The sequence below is a fragment of the Euprymna scolopes genome, chromosome 13 (genome assembly GCF_053919585.1).
Source record: "Euprymna scolopes isolate OS-2025 chromosome 13, ASM5391958v1, whole genome shotgun sequence".
Taxonomy (NCBI): Eukaryota; Metazoa; Mollusca; class Cephalopoda; order Sepiida; family Sepiolidae; genus Euprymna; species Euprymna scolopes.
Genome location: NC_136494.1, coordinates 13,304,077 through 13,322,386, shown reverse-complemented (window position 1 = coordinate 13,322,386; position 18,310 = coordinate 13,304,077). Strand labels below are relative to the sequence as shown.

General features: G+C 34.7%; 1 pseudogene; it reads right to left on the bottom strand.

Moving 5' to 3' along the window:
- Nucleotides 1-12,262: 12,262 nt before the first annotated feature.
- On the bottom strand, nucleotides 12,263-12,385 carry LOC145292580 (U2 spliceosomal RNA; annotated as a pseudogene).
- Between the last annotated feature and the right edge of the window lie 5,925 nt (nucleotides 12,386-18,310).

Below are 18,310 nucleotides of genomic sequence, written 5' to 3'. Positions count from 1 at the left end.
ATTTACTATCTACACACAGTTACCAAAGTTTATAGTCGATTTTTGTATCTACAAATTGAAGTTTTATATATATATATATATATATATATATATATAGTAACTTATAAAATATATATGGCGATTAAGCTACACAGAATATTCAGCGTTTTATTCACGCTAGGATTCATAACCCTGATGAATAAGATTCGTGGATGAAATGCGGAATACTCTGTAGCTTAAACACTATATATATTTTATAACTTACTACCTACGTATTGAGTACTGTTGAAGTAAATACTTCAAGTTTACGCATAAATCTATACTTTCGTATATTAATTTATGTGATTAAATGAAGTAGTCTATATATATATATATGTATATATATATATATATATATACACACACACACACACAGGGTGTCCGTAAAGTTACAAGTTACTATACAGATACCCTGTAATATATTAACAGTACAGCAAGATATTGTATTAAAATATTTATTTGTAACAGAAGGAATAAAAAAAATAACACCTTTATGCTTGATTAAATAAACCTGTAAAAAAAATAAATATTAACTATTAATACAAATATAATACAATAAAACACTAAGACTGTATAGTAACTTTTCGGACACCCTGTATATATATATATATATATATATATATATATATATATATATATATGGCGATTGTTATTGGTGGTAGAGAAGGTTTCTTGTAGTTATTTAAGGAAACAAGTTTAGTCTTGCTAGCATTGAATGTGCCCATCGATTTTTGCACCCCATTCCACTACAGATTCGAGGTCATCCTCAAGTGTTTCTGCCATTTCTTTAGATGTGCTCATTTGTTTTCCTGTCGTGTAGGTTATAGAGCGTGGTGTTAGCATATATACCGATCTGAAAGGAAATTTTGTCGGGAGATACTTTATGAATATTAGGAATAACGGTCCAAGGATAGACCCCTGGGGCACTCCCGCATTTCTATCATAATTTAGATGTACGACCGTCGAAGACAAGCTGGAATTTTTCTCTAATCCAAGGATTTAATTATGTTTATTATTCGTCCAGTGATAACGATAATTTTAAGGTAATTATTACGTGTAATTATATTCATGCAGATATGTTATAGGATTTATAGTTCCGTAATATTGACGGAAAAAGATTAGTTAACACAAGCATCTTTCTATATCTATGTTTTATTTTGCCAACCAAACTTTTTTTTGATCTACAGACATGAAACTTAATATATAGGGTATTCGAACCAATACGAACATTTATATAAGTCAGAGAAATTCGGTTCAAAAGTCTGAAAAATAGAAAAAATGATGGAACGACTGCATTACGAATATTCATGCGTAACGTAATGGCTATTGGTTAAGGAGGTAATTTTTGGCCTTGCAGAAAACAAGTCTTCGTAGCTCATGCATTAATGTAAAAAAGTAAATTATAAGCTAAAAGTTTTGGTTTCAATTCCTAGTGGTGGCGCACGAGTCAATTTTCTCATTTTACTTTTTAAATCATTACTATATATTTGATCCAATATAATACAAAAAAAAACTGCATTACTAAATAAAATTAAAGCGTATTTTACGACTGAGCAACGTCGGACGGCCTGCTGGTATACATCATGATTGTGGGTTAGCCTTATTAACATTCACAAATTTGCATAAAACAAAAGTATATTTGTATAAATCATTCTGATGAATGCCATAGTAGTGGTCTCAGATCTGAAACTGCTAAGCTCTAAAGCATCAACATTTCTGGTAAATATCTTATAAGGAAAATACACGGGCATACTTTCTTTCACGATTAAAATACGTACATCCCAAATTGATGTAAGTCTTAATTGTGTGTTAGACACTGCGGATCTCTTTCAATATTTCAGTTTCTTCTATGGCTTTATATGGATAAAGTTGAGAACATTGGGGAATTATATTTTTGTCATTTTTCATTGAAGATTATGCTATAAAAGAAGTATCTTATAAAGGTATTTCCATTGTAATTCAATGCATTAATACAGAATACCCATTGAACGCAGTTATGTAGGCGCACAGCCATCGGTATTGTGTTCGTTTATTAGAAACTCGTAAGTTTTTCGAAATGACAAAAAAGGTCATGAGGATATGCGCAGCATGAGCATTTTTTTTACTCACTACTGCGCAGAACACTTAAGCCGAACAATTATGCTTCCTGTTAAGTTGACAAATTTAATTAACGCTTCCTCTCATATAAGTATCTTGAAAATTTCAGAGTTGCCAATGCCTTCAAGACATAATTGACTTACGCGTTAACATTATTTTTCTATCCATTCTCAACTGCCATTCTAAGCCTTTCTGCGAAAAAAATAAATTTGTTTGCATGGAGAGGCTCGAAGAGACTTCCATTCCCATGTCTGTAATTGTATATTTTTCAAATCTGTAAATACAACAGCAGTTTTGAAAAAGATATCAAACAATTTATAATCCAACGAAAATATAATCTAAAAGCACCTATTAAAAAAAAAAACTAACTGAATTCATACGTTAAGTGCGAAAACAAAAATACAGAGTGTGTAAAAAAAAAATGATTGAAATATTAACTATCCTTGCCATTTTACCATTAATGCGTATATTTGTTTATTTAAGATATTTTACAGATATTTGCTTGGTTGGTTGTTTATGTTTTACGGCATATCAACCCTTTTCGGGTTATTTAATGCCGAATCCAAAGATTTTGAAGAAAAAAAATTTTAATAGAATATATTTGTTGTTTTCAAGTCGGTTTCTATTTAACCAATAGTTGGAACCCTAACAGGTACTACCACTCTGGGTCAGAGTGGACATGGGAACAATGGCAATTAAAGGGTGGCTCCACACTCCATAAAGCCCACAAGCTGGGGCCTTACCATTAGATATAGTTTAAGCTCATATCCAGGACCCCCATTGAGGGACTTTTACCCTCTGCAGGGGGGCAGTCGGTGTATTCTAATGCCCCACCGACAGGGCCGACAGATATTTGGATAATTATGAAAACATAGCATTTAAACCTGTACGCAATTTATGATATTGTTTTACCTTAACAAGGGGTAAATTGTTTCGACTCAAAGAGCTTATTTGAAGACCAAGGAGCAGTACTTGATGTTCCGCGAGTTGGCAGACCTAGAAACGTTATCATAAATGAAAACAGGGAAAGAGCGCGACAGAGCGTTGAACAGCATATTGATCCATCGATTCGACGTTCCACAAAACTTGGGATATGTCGAAGTACACTACACAATATTCTACACAGTTTAAAACTCTTTCCTTATGAAGTACAACTTGTTCAACACTTGAAGCCTAAAGATTTTCAAACACGGCTTCAATATACAGTACAAATGCAAGAACCTGTCCTGAGTGAACCTAATTTTTTTGCAAAAGTTGATTATGTCAGATGAAGCTCACGTTCATTTGAACGCATTCGTTAACAAACAATTACAGATTTGGGGTCTCTTAAATCACAAAGGCAGTTGCATCCCATAAAGTGCACTGCATGACGTGCAGTAATGGGGTAGATTATAGTACCTTATTTTTTGAATATCAAGACAAAATGATGTCACTGTCACTGCTATTGGAGAGAGATGTCAAACTATGATTAGTCGGCCTGGTCCCACAAATACAAAATAGGCCCGGATTATAGTTCCAACAAAATGGGTCAACTTCATATGCAATAAACACCACGGAGCTTCTCGAGTAATGTTTCCCAGGCAAACGGGCCACCATATTCCTCAGACTTAACTAGTCACGACTTTTTCCTGTGAAGATATCGTAGAGAAAGAGTCTTAAACCCACAAACTCTGCAATGACTGACGGAAAATATTAGGAACAAAATAAGGGAATTAAATCGCAATCCAGAAATTCTACAATCCTTCATGAATATTTTTTTAGAAATAGCACACATATACAGAGCTGAAAATGGGCAACATTTAAAAGACATTTTTCATAAATAAAGATTGAATAATGCATTTTTATTTTAATATTCCTAATGTTTTAGTCAGATTATGTTGAAATTACAGAATGATGTCATCAGGAATGAATAATCTATTTAAGTTCCAAACTCTTCAGTGACATGTTGGGCATTCTATACAGTCCAAGATAACTGCACTCAACATAAAATGAATGATGGAAGATACGTTTTTAATCTCACGAAATAGTTGTTACACACCTTACATGTTTCAGTTCTCATGTAACACCTTGTATTAAGAAATGGTCAACCATTTTAACACTGATCGAGCTTAACGCAGCTTAAGTTTGCTGATTTAACAGGAATTTACTTGTCAACATAATTGTACCGTAACCACAGCATATAAGTATAAAAAGGCTGACATTTTTCTGCAAACTTTTGCAACAAGGCTTCCATATAGAAAAGGAGTCACCCATTGCTTACTTTACATCCAGCTGTGAGTATCTTGTGCCTTTATAAAGCCACTGTCCGTCATAATTGTCGACCAGCATCTCTTTTGGCATTGTCTGGTCAATATCTTTTCTTTTTTTGTTTTTATTTGCATTTTCACCACAAACAAGGCACAATGCCACTTTGATGTAAGGGGCTACTATCTGTTACATAATTTGTAGAGGTATTATGCCGGGAGTTGAGCAGCAAGATGTCTGTTCACATTGCACTTGAACTTCTGCATGTCAGTACAGTCAGGGAAACAGGGACCCGGAAGGGAATTCCGAAGTCGAGCAGTCCTAGGCGAGAATATTAGAGTAGAAGGCTTTCTAACATCTAGGGATGTGTACTGTGTAGTGGGGGGATTTTGCTGCATGTCGGGTTAATCGGGGGTATTTACGTCGAGGGGGTACAAGGGATCGTAGTTCGTCAGAGCATCATCATCATCATGCAGTCCGTCAAACTTGACGACGACTAGTTAGGGCCTCAGTGCTTTATCCCTCGGTGTTTGGCCACATCTGGGATGGTGCATCTAACATCAGTCACCGCCTCTTTGAAAGTTATTTTTGGAGACCCCGTCAATCTAATAGGCTCCGTACGATCAATGTTCTAACATCAGTTCCATTTCTCTATAGAAGTTATTTTAAAACATAGCAGAAACCAATGCTAATGCAATGCTGTTATACGAGAGAAATTTGCGATGAACTTACTTGTATTTATTTTATAACCTGTTATATAATGTGTTTGTCCCATAAATGCACCAGTGTATCTAATTCATTAAGTCAACATTAGTCGCGAATTCAAGGTTTGTGATTCAATCTACGTAGCATAGGCTCCCGTGCACAATTCTACGTAGCATAGGCTCCCGTGCTTCTCCTTATTTACAATTTATAAGAATTTGTATGCTTTGTGGCATATACACCCCATTATAAAACTCCGAATCCTGTAATTTCGGAAAAATGTTTTATACTTTAATTTTGCTTTCTTCATAGTGTTCGGTTTGACTTTTTTTTTTTTTATTTAAGATTTTTTTTCTTTAACTTTGAAGAACATGCATGGGTGTATAGGAGCGAGAGCAAACGTACAATAACATTAATATTTGGTGCACGTTGGGTCAGAAAACCAGTACCTTTAGACAGTCCTATTCTAGCACCAGAATTAGAATTTGAGATTAGTCTCAAAATTGCACTGGTGGGCAGTGTACGTCTGAACAAGTATATTGCCAGCGAATTCAATGACTTATTCTAACCAAATGTTATTTCATTCAGTTATAATCGTATTGTTTGCCTTTTTGGATAATATTCCATTTCGTTTTTCAAGGTGTACTAATGTGCATGCGTTTTATTTTTTGTTTTTTGGTAGTCTGTATATGGAGTTTAATATTTATTATTGTCATTGTGGTTACTTCTTGCTTCGATTTTTGATTTCCTCTAGGACGCACTGTTAGAAATCCAGGCAAAAATTATTTTGAAATTATTCATTAAATAACCGAATGCCTCTAGTGTTCCTGTCTGGTTTTGTGCTGTTACTTGCTAGTTGCTATGAATTCGAGTCGAATGCAATTACGAATTTCAGTCTGTGAAATTGGTGGCATTGTGTGCAAGGCGAATTTCTTCATAGACTTTTTTTGTTGCTAAAATGCCATCGCTCACCAAGGTCTGCTATCCACTCGAGGATATAGTTTAACGATATTGTCAGACGATGACAACTATTATAAGAGTATTAAAACTAATGTGAAATTCGGAGATGGTAACTTATGATTTATTATCCCAGAACTCGGCACACCATTTATATTTGACTTAAAGATGATCTGTTTTAGTCGGTTGGGATATAGCATTAACATACGCGTACCTAAATTGAGCTTCCGTACAAAATTATTTTCGAAATCTAGTGGACGAGCACCTTTTCGCCTTCTCACTTTTCTTCAAAGAAAAGACGTTGCAAGTATATATTTGATTATCTTTATTTTCATGGCAACTGCTCGACTGAGCCTCAAGATGTGTTTACCCCTCCGCAAAATATTCTCAGAAAATACTCCTCTATCTATAATAAATGCAGCTAATTTTCCTCAGTCCATCTGCCTAACCGATGGCGGAGATTCCATGTACAATATTTCATTCTCCGAACTCTCCGTCTGTGGAATACAATACCACGAGACTACTGACCCGATGATTATAGTCTAATGCGAATGCATTGTTAAGCCATTCTTTTAAATAATCAAACTACACCCAGGTTCTACCATTAATGATAATCGCGATGTTGCTTCAGAGTACCCGACACTTATTAACGAGTATGGGAAGAGGCGGTTGTGCAGTTAATGACGGACTGACGACCCGGGTTTCACAAGATAGAATCCAGTTCGTTCCACAAAACTTTCATTTAGGATGTTGGCAACCTTATGCAAACAGAGTTTCACATACAAGCGACCACACGTACACAAACTTGTAATATTAACATATCTTAATTATCGGCCTTTAAATATGGCAATGACACTCTTTCCCGCAAGGGGTGATTCATTCGACTTCGTATTCGCTTTGTACTGACATACATACTCATTGAATACACTTCTGTTTGCACCCACGCAAAAGGCATTTTCATTTCAACAAAACACGCAAATAATGTTTACTTATACATATTCGACATTGAACTGTCTAACATTACACTTGTATTCATTCTGTAAATAAATGCACATTGGTTTTAAATAAAATTTCAGCGAACTTCGTGTACTCATTTCCCGGCTAAGGCCCATGTGGCTGTTCTTTATTTCTCTACGTAACAATAGAGAGGGACTTCACCTTCTACAACCTCACGTAATAACCGACGTCTTTCTAGAAAGAATTCACACTCGAAAAATGTAAAGGACACAAATGCCAACAATATTATTTTTCGGATTCATAAGATATAGTGCTGATTAACGCTTATACTAAAGTAAGACTTGGTAGCAAAAAGCATTGTTTTGTTGCTTTTCGATGACGTAAGACGGTGTTTCATCTATAGCTATACAGGTCTACGTTGGTCGTACGAATTCTGGATGAAGTCAATGTTCATTTATATGAACAATATTTTCCATCCAAACCTTTTGATGGTGCTTCGCAGTCTAATCTATTTTCTCCTTTGGAAAATGTTTCTTCCTCATGCTTAACCATGTAAATCGCCTCCTCCAAAAGTTTAATTGCATCATAAAATTATTTTTTTGTTTCGCCAATTATTCCAGAATAGATTAAAACGCTCTAATAACTTACAATTTATTTAGATCGATTTTTAAATTCATTTAGAAAATATACTATTTAAAAAGTAGGGAAAACATTAAATACGAAATTTAAGGAAATTTAACAAATACCAAAATGGATGGTTTTATTAATTTAATTACCGAATAGTCAAAATGACTTAATTAGCAGAAACAAAATGTTAATTTCTAATTTGCCATGTTAGCAAGAACCGTGAATCTAATTTATAAAACACAGCATGTCTGTGTGTCTCCATATTTTCAAATTATCTCTTCCGAAATAAAGAGTCGCAGAAAGGCGCTAGGGGCCTAAAATGATTGGACTTTCATGGACCATTCTGTTTTATGAGTCTTTAACCGTTTAAAATATTTTTTAAGGGGCGAAAACTTAAAAAAAAATATTAGGCATTTTTTACATTCATATAGTATATTTTTATTATTTCATATACGTGTCACATTGGTACAGTGGTAAAGTCACCAGCTTCAAATGCAAGTTTTGCTTTAGGTTTCCAGTCTAGCTGATGCTACCCAAATACATGGTTTTAATTTTGCAATTACGACTAATATATACGAAATCTGAAATTAAAATATGTTACAACCTATTTTTACGACCGGGCAACGCTAGGCATCTTGCCCCGCTAGTACTAAAAGAAAGTTCTGGTTATGTGGAGTTTAAAGAAAAAGAATAAATACTAAAGCCTTGGTTGAAGATCAACTGAAATACCAATTACTCTTTTTACTCCGGCAGATATATTTTTTTTATTGTAGTCACCATTTATCAAGCCCCGGAGACCACTCGAGGATAAGGGTTACTGAGTATACATTCTTGCTATCTTTTACTAATTCTTCTTTTCTCGTCCCCAAAAATGTGTATTGTCACCTAAATGTTAAAGGCTATAATTGTGATTATGTCTACAAGTTACCATGTGGAGAGTTTAATCACAATATGTCTGTGCGCATTACAATACACTGAGAGAATCGGAAAATAGGGAGGAAATTAAAAAAAATGTAGCAATTTATGGCAAGTAAATATTGCACTAGAAGGATGTGCGGTATCTAGCGACCTCAACACTGAAGGGGTAGAATTTTGCTGATTGTCGGGCTACTAGGAAGTATTATATAGGACTCTTGTACATATATCCATAAAGGGGTATTCATTGTCTCGGGAGACTTCAAAATAGGTCTGTATTGTATGAAATAAATGAATATTTCCCTATGTTCATTTCTTCATTGTTTCTATCCTATTACGAGTCCGGTATTGAATATTTATTATTCATGTTTTCCAATGTTTTCATCGTTTATTTCTAATAAGAACCAACTGAATTCTTTGGAGAGATATCAAAACGGAAACGTTTTTAGAAAAGCACTTATATGCAGACAGGAAAACGATTTATAAAAAAACAAAAACAAATGTAAAGAGAATTGTTTAATACAACGTTTCAGTATCCCCCAATGATATGTTTCTCTTCCTCCCTCCCTTAATATCCATTTTACTTTATATACTTTCAAATTTCAGATTAAATTTGAATTGATTAAATATATACGTTAATACAAGATAGTTCTTTTGTTAGGTTGGTTTACGGTATATCAAGCCTTTTCGGTTATTTTATGCCGAATCAAATAATGCTGGAAACAGATTTCAGGCTTCCAAATGTTTATAAGTTCAAATATACATCTAGGGTTTTTTTTTTTTCTTTGATTAGTTTGTTTTATTGGGTATCAGCATATTTTTGGTGTATTTAATACAGAATAAATAAATTCCCCAAACAAGTCATTTGCAAGTTCTTTATATCTTCAGCTCCGCCCTAAAATGGAGTACTGTTGTCTCATCTGGGCAGGAGCCACTCGGTGCGCCCTATCCAACTTTACAGTTAAAGACCGGCTTCGAAACGTAGTAGGTAATGCCTTTGTATGTTTCCATCAACCTCTATACCAGAAAAAGGGGTTGACAGCCTATCTCCGCCTTATCGTTATTTTCATAGCAAATGCGTTACAGAACTCCAATGTATTGTTTTCTCTTTATTTTTTATTGCATTTTCACTCCAAACAAGACACATTGCCACATTGTTGTAGGGGGGGGGCTACTATCAGGTACATAAGCATCAGGGGTACTGTGCAGGGAGTTGGGCAGCAATATGTCAGTTCAAGTTTCACTTGAACTTCTGCATGTCAGTACAGTTGGGGAAGCAGGGACCCGGAAGGGAATTGCAAAGTCTAGCGGTTCTGGTGAATTAACTACTGGATTAAAAGGCTCTCTTATATCTAAGGATCTCTACCGTTAAGGGGTGGGATTTTGCTGCTTGTAGAGTTTGTCGTGGTATTTACATCGAGGGGGAACAAGTGCTTGCAGTTCGTCAGAATATTCATTGTTAAAGTACTTTTTGAACAGGCAGAGGGTTGCAACATTTCGTCGATGGGACAGAGGTTGAAGTTTAGATGACAGTTCTTTGCTAAATATTGGCAAAAACAATCGACTAGTTTAATCACTATAAACGATTTCTATTACTCTCTACATGTGGATAAATCCAAACGAAGATTCCATGAACAAAGCTTTCTTCTAAGAACTACTCGCCTGTTGAACACTGTTCTGCTGTCTTGCTTCCCGGTTGTATGCAGCCTGATAGCCTTCACACCCAATGAGAACAAGTTCTTGTTGGTGGCCCCCATAAATATTTAAATTCTTCCTATTTACACCAGTAACAAACACTACAATTCTACTTTACATTCAGTAACCCTTATCTTCGAATGGTCTTAGGGCCTTGATAAATGGCGACACCCGAATAACAAAAATAAGAAATAGATAAAAAAAAATCAGAACTAAATCTTACCAGAAACCCTATTTTCTGCATCCTGATTTGTTAGCACCAAACACCAAAATATGACCACTTAAGGCTAAAATGGGCTTTGTAGCTATGGTCACTAAAGGGACAACTCTACAGAATATATTCATTATCATTAACACATTTCATGGTCTTGTCTCTTTTTCCACTTGACATGTTCGTGTACTCGGCCTTACCAGAGATTCATTTGCAACCCCTGTAAATATATATTCTTAAACGTCATTTTGACCGAATAGAAATACGCATCATTATTATGTGTGTGTGTGGTGTTTATGGAGAACTCCAGCAAAGTTCTCGATTATGAAGGCACATCTATAATATAAATTTAACCTGTATGCATGCCTAAAACTTTCGACAGAGGCCACGGATTTCCACGAGATCGGTATTGTTTTTAAGCTCGACCCTTTGGACGAAAAATATCGAAACATTGGCTATAAGCATTAATTCCTTCATCCTCTTTTCGATTGAATAGCCGTTATTTAAACCTTTGCCACTTCCCATTTGGCAATGGATGCAACGGAAATGACGTCACGTTTTTTTTCACGTTCTTTTACTCCTTCACGGTTCGGTTCGAGCCTTCCTGCCTAATCCTATTTTTTTCCACACATCCAAACACCCGGGAAACGCTGGGCACCCAGGCTGATCTTATATAAGAAGAATTGTTTATAATTCAACCAAAAACATCGGCATTGCTCTATTCAAATACGATATATACATATATGTCTAGTAAATGAAATTTAGAAATATTTCCAAATTACAATTTGTATAGCACTGTAAAATAAGTTCATATCAATATTAGTATGGCCATTTATAAGAACCCAAATCGGATAAAGAATCATGAAAAAAGAAACCCTCAATTTTTTTTGTATTCCTTTCAAGAAAATAAATGCGTGGTAATTTTTAATTTATTGAATTTAATTAAGGTTCACATTGATATGTATTTTAAATGATCCGTGAGTGAGTACAACAGTTTTCAAGGTAAACGTACATATATATATATATATATATATATATATATATATATATATTCGCTATATCCTGGACCACTGGGCCGATCATGATCAAAACTGACATGATTCTAGTCTCCGACCTAAGGATGGTACACACTACTTTTCATGGTCATAGTTTAAGGTCCATACTAAGCTTAGATAATCTCTATCTATATATATTTTTTAATTAAATCTGCTGCAGAACATATTCGGCAACCGAATAATTTCTCGTGGCTGTGAGATAAATTGACAACTCCGCTCGCCAGATCTCACATGTGCAGATGTCTTCCTTTGGGTTTACCTCAAAGAGCAAGTATACGCAAACAGACCAGCCACAAGAAATGCCCTTAAAAACTATAGGTCGAAATAAGGGTCATACGCCCTATAAAAAAGTGATGTGTTGGGCATTGCCCTGCAGAGCAAAACAAGCGTGTTAAAATGAAAATGGACATGTGAGTTACATTTTTCATAACTAAAATTAGATCTTGTGAAAAACATACCCTAGATTAAGTTATGTAAATACGATTAGAATAAGTAGCCGATGATATCTTACTATATCTCAAAAAAAAAAAAAACAATGCCGATCCCCATTAGTCGCGTGCTCTCGTGTAATGAATGTGTGTATGTAGGATTGACATGAAATTCTTAAAGATAAACTAAAATGACCGAAAAATGGGCTGAAATGACTTAAATACAACGTAAATGACTTAGAATGATGTTAATGACCTTAAGAATGATTTGAATGCTTAAAAAATAACTGGAATCCTTCAAAAACTTGAATGATCTGGAGAATGACTTTAATGCCTTTGAGACTGACTGGTTGTAAAGTGGGTGACCATTTTACATTTAAAAAATACAGAAAAGTGATCCCCACTTTATATCACAAGTACATCATATAGTAAGAACAGATATTACACTTTGATCATGGCCAAACGGCCATGAACAGTATTTATTTGCTTCCCCACCGAGCAAATTAGGCACAAGACCTATTTTTAATGTGAGGAGTGAAAAGGAAATGGGGACCAGCTCCCCGGGGAGTAGGGGAGCTGGATAGTGACAATTGGTATGAAGGGTTTCCCCTACATTGACCAAGATCTTATATGTGGGGTTGTCCCCACCCGAAGGCCAAGAAAATGTTAAAAAGCTAAGAACAGCATCTATTAACAGACCTTTGATCTTAACCAAAAAGGCCAAGCACAAAAGTGTTACGGACATACCGACAGATCTACAGAGGTACTTATAGAGTCGCTTGCACGCGACTAAAAATCACGAAGAGGTTCATCTACCTACATTTGATAATTGGTAAGCATAACTTTGATTATGAGGAAGTTAATCAAATATAAAATCCGTCAGCTTCTTTTGGGACACGGTGTATATATGTATATGAAATTTTATAAACACAGAGAGCAATGCGGAAAACTAGGAAAGAGAAAGAAAAACAAAGAAATAGACAGGTATACTCGTGTAACAAAACGGCAGAGAAGTGTCTACGTAATCATCCACACTTCTCCTCCCGCTGTACAAACATCAGCAAACCAAGTTGCTGTAGTGTCCAGGGCTGATTAGAAGTCCGTTGCTGGTATGTAACTTTCATTTCGAAGGAATTTATATACAATCATTTAAATTTTTACTTTTTTAATTTTATTTTTCTTTTAAAGATTTTTACGTTCATGTACACTCATGCTTAATTACTCTTAGTTTATTTGTATATTATTAGTGTTTTAGTTAACTTACATCTTAATGTCAGTTCTTGCATTTCCTCTATTTTATAAATATTTACTTCATTTCCAATGCAAAGGTTCCTTAATACTGACCATCTTTTCTAATAAGAAAAGTTTCGAAATGGCATAACCTAAATGTTTTTTTTCTGATGTATTTCCTAATTGATCCGGTAATATAAGCTTAAAATTGTTATTCCATTTTTTTTATTATATATATATATATATATATATTTATTACACACACACATTTCTTGAATATCTTTGTAATTTTGTTTTATTCTGTCAGTATCATTCATTTAAAAATTGTTTTAATTGTGTTTTCTTTTATATCGTCAATATTTAATCTATTTTAAGAACTAGTCAGAAACTGACATTTTTTTCCTACTTTAGAATCCGGTATAAATAAATCAGAAAAACATTTCAGAATTATAATCAATATTTCTGTTCACACTTATAAGCTATGTTCTGTCGGCATCACAAAAGTGCTGTTATTTTGTTTCCTTTTTGAAATTCCAGTAAATTCTGAATCATTAAACGTCGGAAATCAATCATCGATAACATCAATAGCTTTGATTTGCACAACAGCATCATCAGCAGATAAATCGATATCAGTATTAAATAATTCTACTGTTTATGAATTTCTTAAACTAGCTGAGCTCCGAGGAAATTCCACGGTGCGTTCTGCAAAGATCTGTATTTTTCAGGAGAAATTGCTCCAGACAAAGCATGAAGCTACTTTGTACAATGGTCTAACAAGAACAGAATGATTATAACAAAATCAGGAGATGCGTATTAATCTTTATTTAGAAAAGACCAAGTCTATACGTAGGAGGAAAGCAGATAATTCCATAATTTTGCAGTTATTAGAAGTTACTGTAGTGAGAAGCCAGTTAATGCAGGGACCTAAAATGATTATACCTATTTACAATGCCTCCCCACGGGACAGAGTTAGACACCAGGGTCGTTTTTTAACGTGGAGAAAAGGTACAAAAATAAAAATTGTCTCTGTCGTGAAGGACTTCTCCACTGAAAGAACAAGAAACGGAAGTGCCGCATCTGAAGAACAGATGGTATTTATTTGCTCCCCAACCGAGCAAATTAGGCACAAGGCCGATTTTTAATGTGAGGAGTGAAGGGGGAATGGGGACCAACTCTTCGGGGAGTAGGGGAGCTGGGTAGTGACAGTTGGTATGAAGGGTTGCCCCTACATTAACCAAGGTCTTATATGTGGGGTCGCCCCCACATATGGTCTTTGCTTGCAGTATCTGCCGGAACAGATACTACACTTTGATCTTGGCCAATAGCAAAGACAGGAAATAGTTATTTATCTTAGTCTAGAATAGATCAAGGCTATAGGTAGGGTGGAAAATAGGTAGCAGAAAGAAAGTTCCTGTGTAGAAAATAGAGAAGGCTTACTGCAATAACGTGTTCGTGGCTGTCCGTCCTGCGGGCTGAGAGGGAAAAACGCAAAGATCCAAGATGGCGACCGTGGTCTTTTAATGTCACGGTCTGACACGTTTCTCGAAAAATCACGTTTCACACGTGATTTTGAGGTGTACCTCGGCACCGTAAATGTTGGGTACTGGGGAGAGGAGTGGGCAGAAGCGTTTAGCTCTCCGTAAAGTGAACATCGTCAGACTTTGCCGAAATTGTTTACATTGGAATTGAAGGCAATCGTATTGTAGTCGGTCAAGAAGCAATCCAGCAGAACAGTGTTCCATAGGCAGTTGTTAAAAAAAAAGAAGCGTTCAGATTATGTAGAATGAATATCGCCGTGTGACTCGTCAGACTTTTCCAATCCACTTCCATGACCTTGCAATTTTTGTATGAAGCTACCGAAATAAACTATCCCGATGAGATCAAACAAGCGAATTGAGATAGATTACTAGACTAACGAGTTAAACGAGCCATTGTTAATTCAATATTTTTAACCACATATTTTTAACCACATATTTTTTTTATTATATTACAGAATCCATTTAATTATCAATGAAACAAAAGTTGTGAAATTGAAAATTTTAGAAAACCGGTTTATATGGGCAAAATGGGACTTTCTTTAATAATTTTTTTTTATAGATTTTCGATCCTTGGAGATATTTCTATGCAAAACGTAGCTAGGAACACTAGATAGACAAGGTGTATTTATTTTCAAATTCCCCAAATCAGCCCAGTCATATCGGAGTCCATATGAATGTACTCAGGCACACACGGGAAAAGGTGCGTGCTATATATGAAATATTTTAAACGTTTTTTTTTTTTTTTTGCATTTAAAAATCTGTTTGGACGGAATGTCTTCTGTGGTTATATTTGTCGGTTAGTATAGTTTTTCATTTTTAATCTGTAAAAAATATACTGAATAAGTTTGTACTTCAGAAATTCTGATTGATGAGATTACAAATGAAATCATTAGAATAAAAAAATATATTTAAGATTTTGTTTTCAACTTTCATGATTAATGGATTTTCAAATCACGGCTGACATTTACATATTGGATTACTTCGATTGAGATTTTTTTCTGTTCATTAAACACGCCTTCGTATACTTTGGAAAAGCAACTACGAATAATTGTAGATAGAGGCGCTTATATATGCGAGACTGTAGTTTCAAAAGTGCAGAAAAAATCGAGCGCTCTTCCCAGAGTCTGAGGATTGTCTGATACCGACAAGACTTTACCGACGTTACCCGGGATAGAACAAATGTTCCACACTTGCATATTTTTGTTGTCATTGAAAACATTAAAAAATCAATCAAATCAATTGTCTGCTCTAGTTGGGGACTCAGCGCGATGCACAGGAAGGAAGTTAAATATCCCGTCCCGGCAGTAGCTTGGTCCACAACACATAGTAAATAACCTATTGCCACTTTTATAAAAAAATATTTCTCATGTTTTGAATTAAAGTTACAAGTGCAAAGTCAAGTATCATGCTTCAATTGTGTTTTAAACAGAAACCTTTCGCTTCGAACGTGTCTCATATTAAAGAATCCACTCTTCATTTTATATGCCTGAATTTAGTTTGGTCGGTGATAATGGTTGGAATTTAAGTTTAAAATGAAAAAGTCAAGTATCATGGTGTAATTGAGCTTTGAACAAATATTAATTTAGAACGCACCCCTGTCATAAAAGAATCTTGATTTTGTATGTCCGGCCTTTCAGGTGGTGTGCTATAAAAATTAAATGGCATTGTGATGTTAGGCGGTGTAAAGCGTTAACTTTGGTAAACATCACCTGTTCATTTCATCATATTCCGATTATCAATACTTATTGAAGACAATCTGATACAAGATCAGAGAACAACGTTTGAAATTTCATAAAGATCTGCCCAGCCGTTTTTGAGTTGGTAGGGAAGGAACTGTCACAGACACAGAGTTCCTTTTATATGATAGTTGATTGACACAGTTAGTTCAGCACTAACTAACTTTCTGTAGTTGATTGCCTCTGCATTATATATATAGAACTTAATTGTCATTTCATTGAGTATTATTTGTGACTTTTGTACCAGAAGAGTCTGGTATTCCAGTCAGCAAGTTCGACTGGGTTCGAATCCTTTTACTGGCAGTAATTATCACTTTCTAAGTTTAAAAATATTCAGCTTAAGAATGCTTGCAACTTATATTTTATAGTCTCATAGGAACTGTCTAATATTTAGAGAATCTGAATTACTGCGTTCGGATAATGAAAAAAATATCATACGCCTCAAAACAGGGTTATGCAAAACTGTACATATAAACGGTTAATAGAAACACGTATATTGATAAAGTTTAAAATGTAAAAAATGAAGAGTTTTAATTAACAATTTATGTATTTTTGCTGTTTATAATTTAATCAATACAATTAAGTACACCCGCCCACATTCCTGAGATAAACCGATTAATTAAAAAATACAAATCATTCCAGATGCAAAACGAAATATTGGTGGATTGCAACAAACATGGCGGACGATTAGGGTGATTTTTTTTTTTCGCGAAGTTGAGAATCCTTTTGGTTAGTTTATATTTTAGACTATTTTAAAAAGAAGTTAAATTCGTTTAAGAAACGTACACATTCTTACCCACGCCGTAACACTCCATCCTTTTTTCTTAAAGATTTAATCTCTAAGGATTCGGTTACCAATGTAAGAAAAAAGTAACTTATCGGATGGTACATAATCTTGTGGCGAAAGATTTGTCGGGGAATTTACGTTGAGGTGGTGCAAGGGCTTGTAGTACCGTAGCAAAAGTACTCATTACACAGAGGGATGCAACATTTCGTTGATGGAACAGCGGTTGAATCTGATAGCGCGGGACTTTTAAAGAAAGTGCAAAGGAACTCTGCATTTGCACCTTTTAATTACACAAAATATACGTATTTTTTAATATTTTATAATTGTATTGCGTGCATACTTGCGTAAGCATAGTCAAATGTATTTTTCAGAGTGTATAATATTTCAGGTAAATTTCTCCATCATCCGTGTTGGGTTTAAGTAAACGTGTGCATGTTATTGTAAACGTGAGCAGTTTTGCAAAAATATATATTAAAAGGATAACTTGAGCATTATTTTGTGCGTCACGCTACATCTCTCTTCCAGGTGATTATCGTTAAAATCTACATGACCTTGCATTTCTTGTAATAATTTTACACAGAATTCTTCCTAAAGTTCGGTTTAAATTCATTCTGATGCACCCGAGTCATTTTTACATATATATATATATATATATATATATATATATATATATATATATATATATAAGAATCGATAGAAAATTGACCATATAATATATACAAAATCTGCATGAATTAAAAAATAATATTAAGCGTATTTTACGACCGAGCTATGCTGGGCTTCGCCGCTAGTTTAGATCCTTGTAGTTCAAAAACAAAAAGCTACATCAGGGCGTCTCCATTTCATTTACGCTGAAGTTTTATAAATTTTCAACATCAATATAATAACATGACGGTCTCTGTGGAAATTCCACAGGTCCCGCTAGATAAAACCTAATTTTAACTTGTTTTAAACCTCTTGCTCTTTAAGCTTATTGTAGGGCTTTTGTAAACATTCAATATTTCGTCAAGTTTTCCGCTGTATCGGACTGCAATCGTAGTAGTTGTACATGCTACAAGCTCTAACAAAAAGAGTCATGAGGATACGCCGACATAATATGAGCAATATTATTTT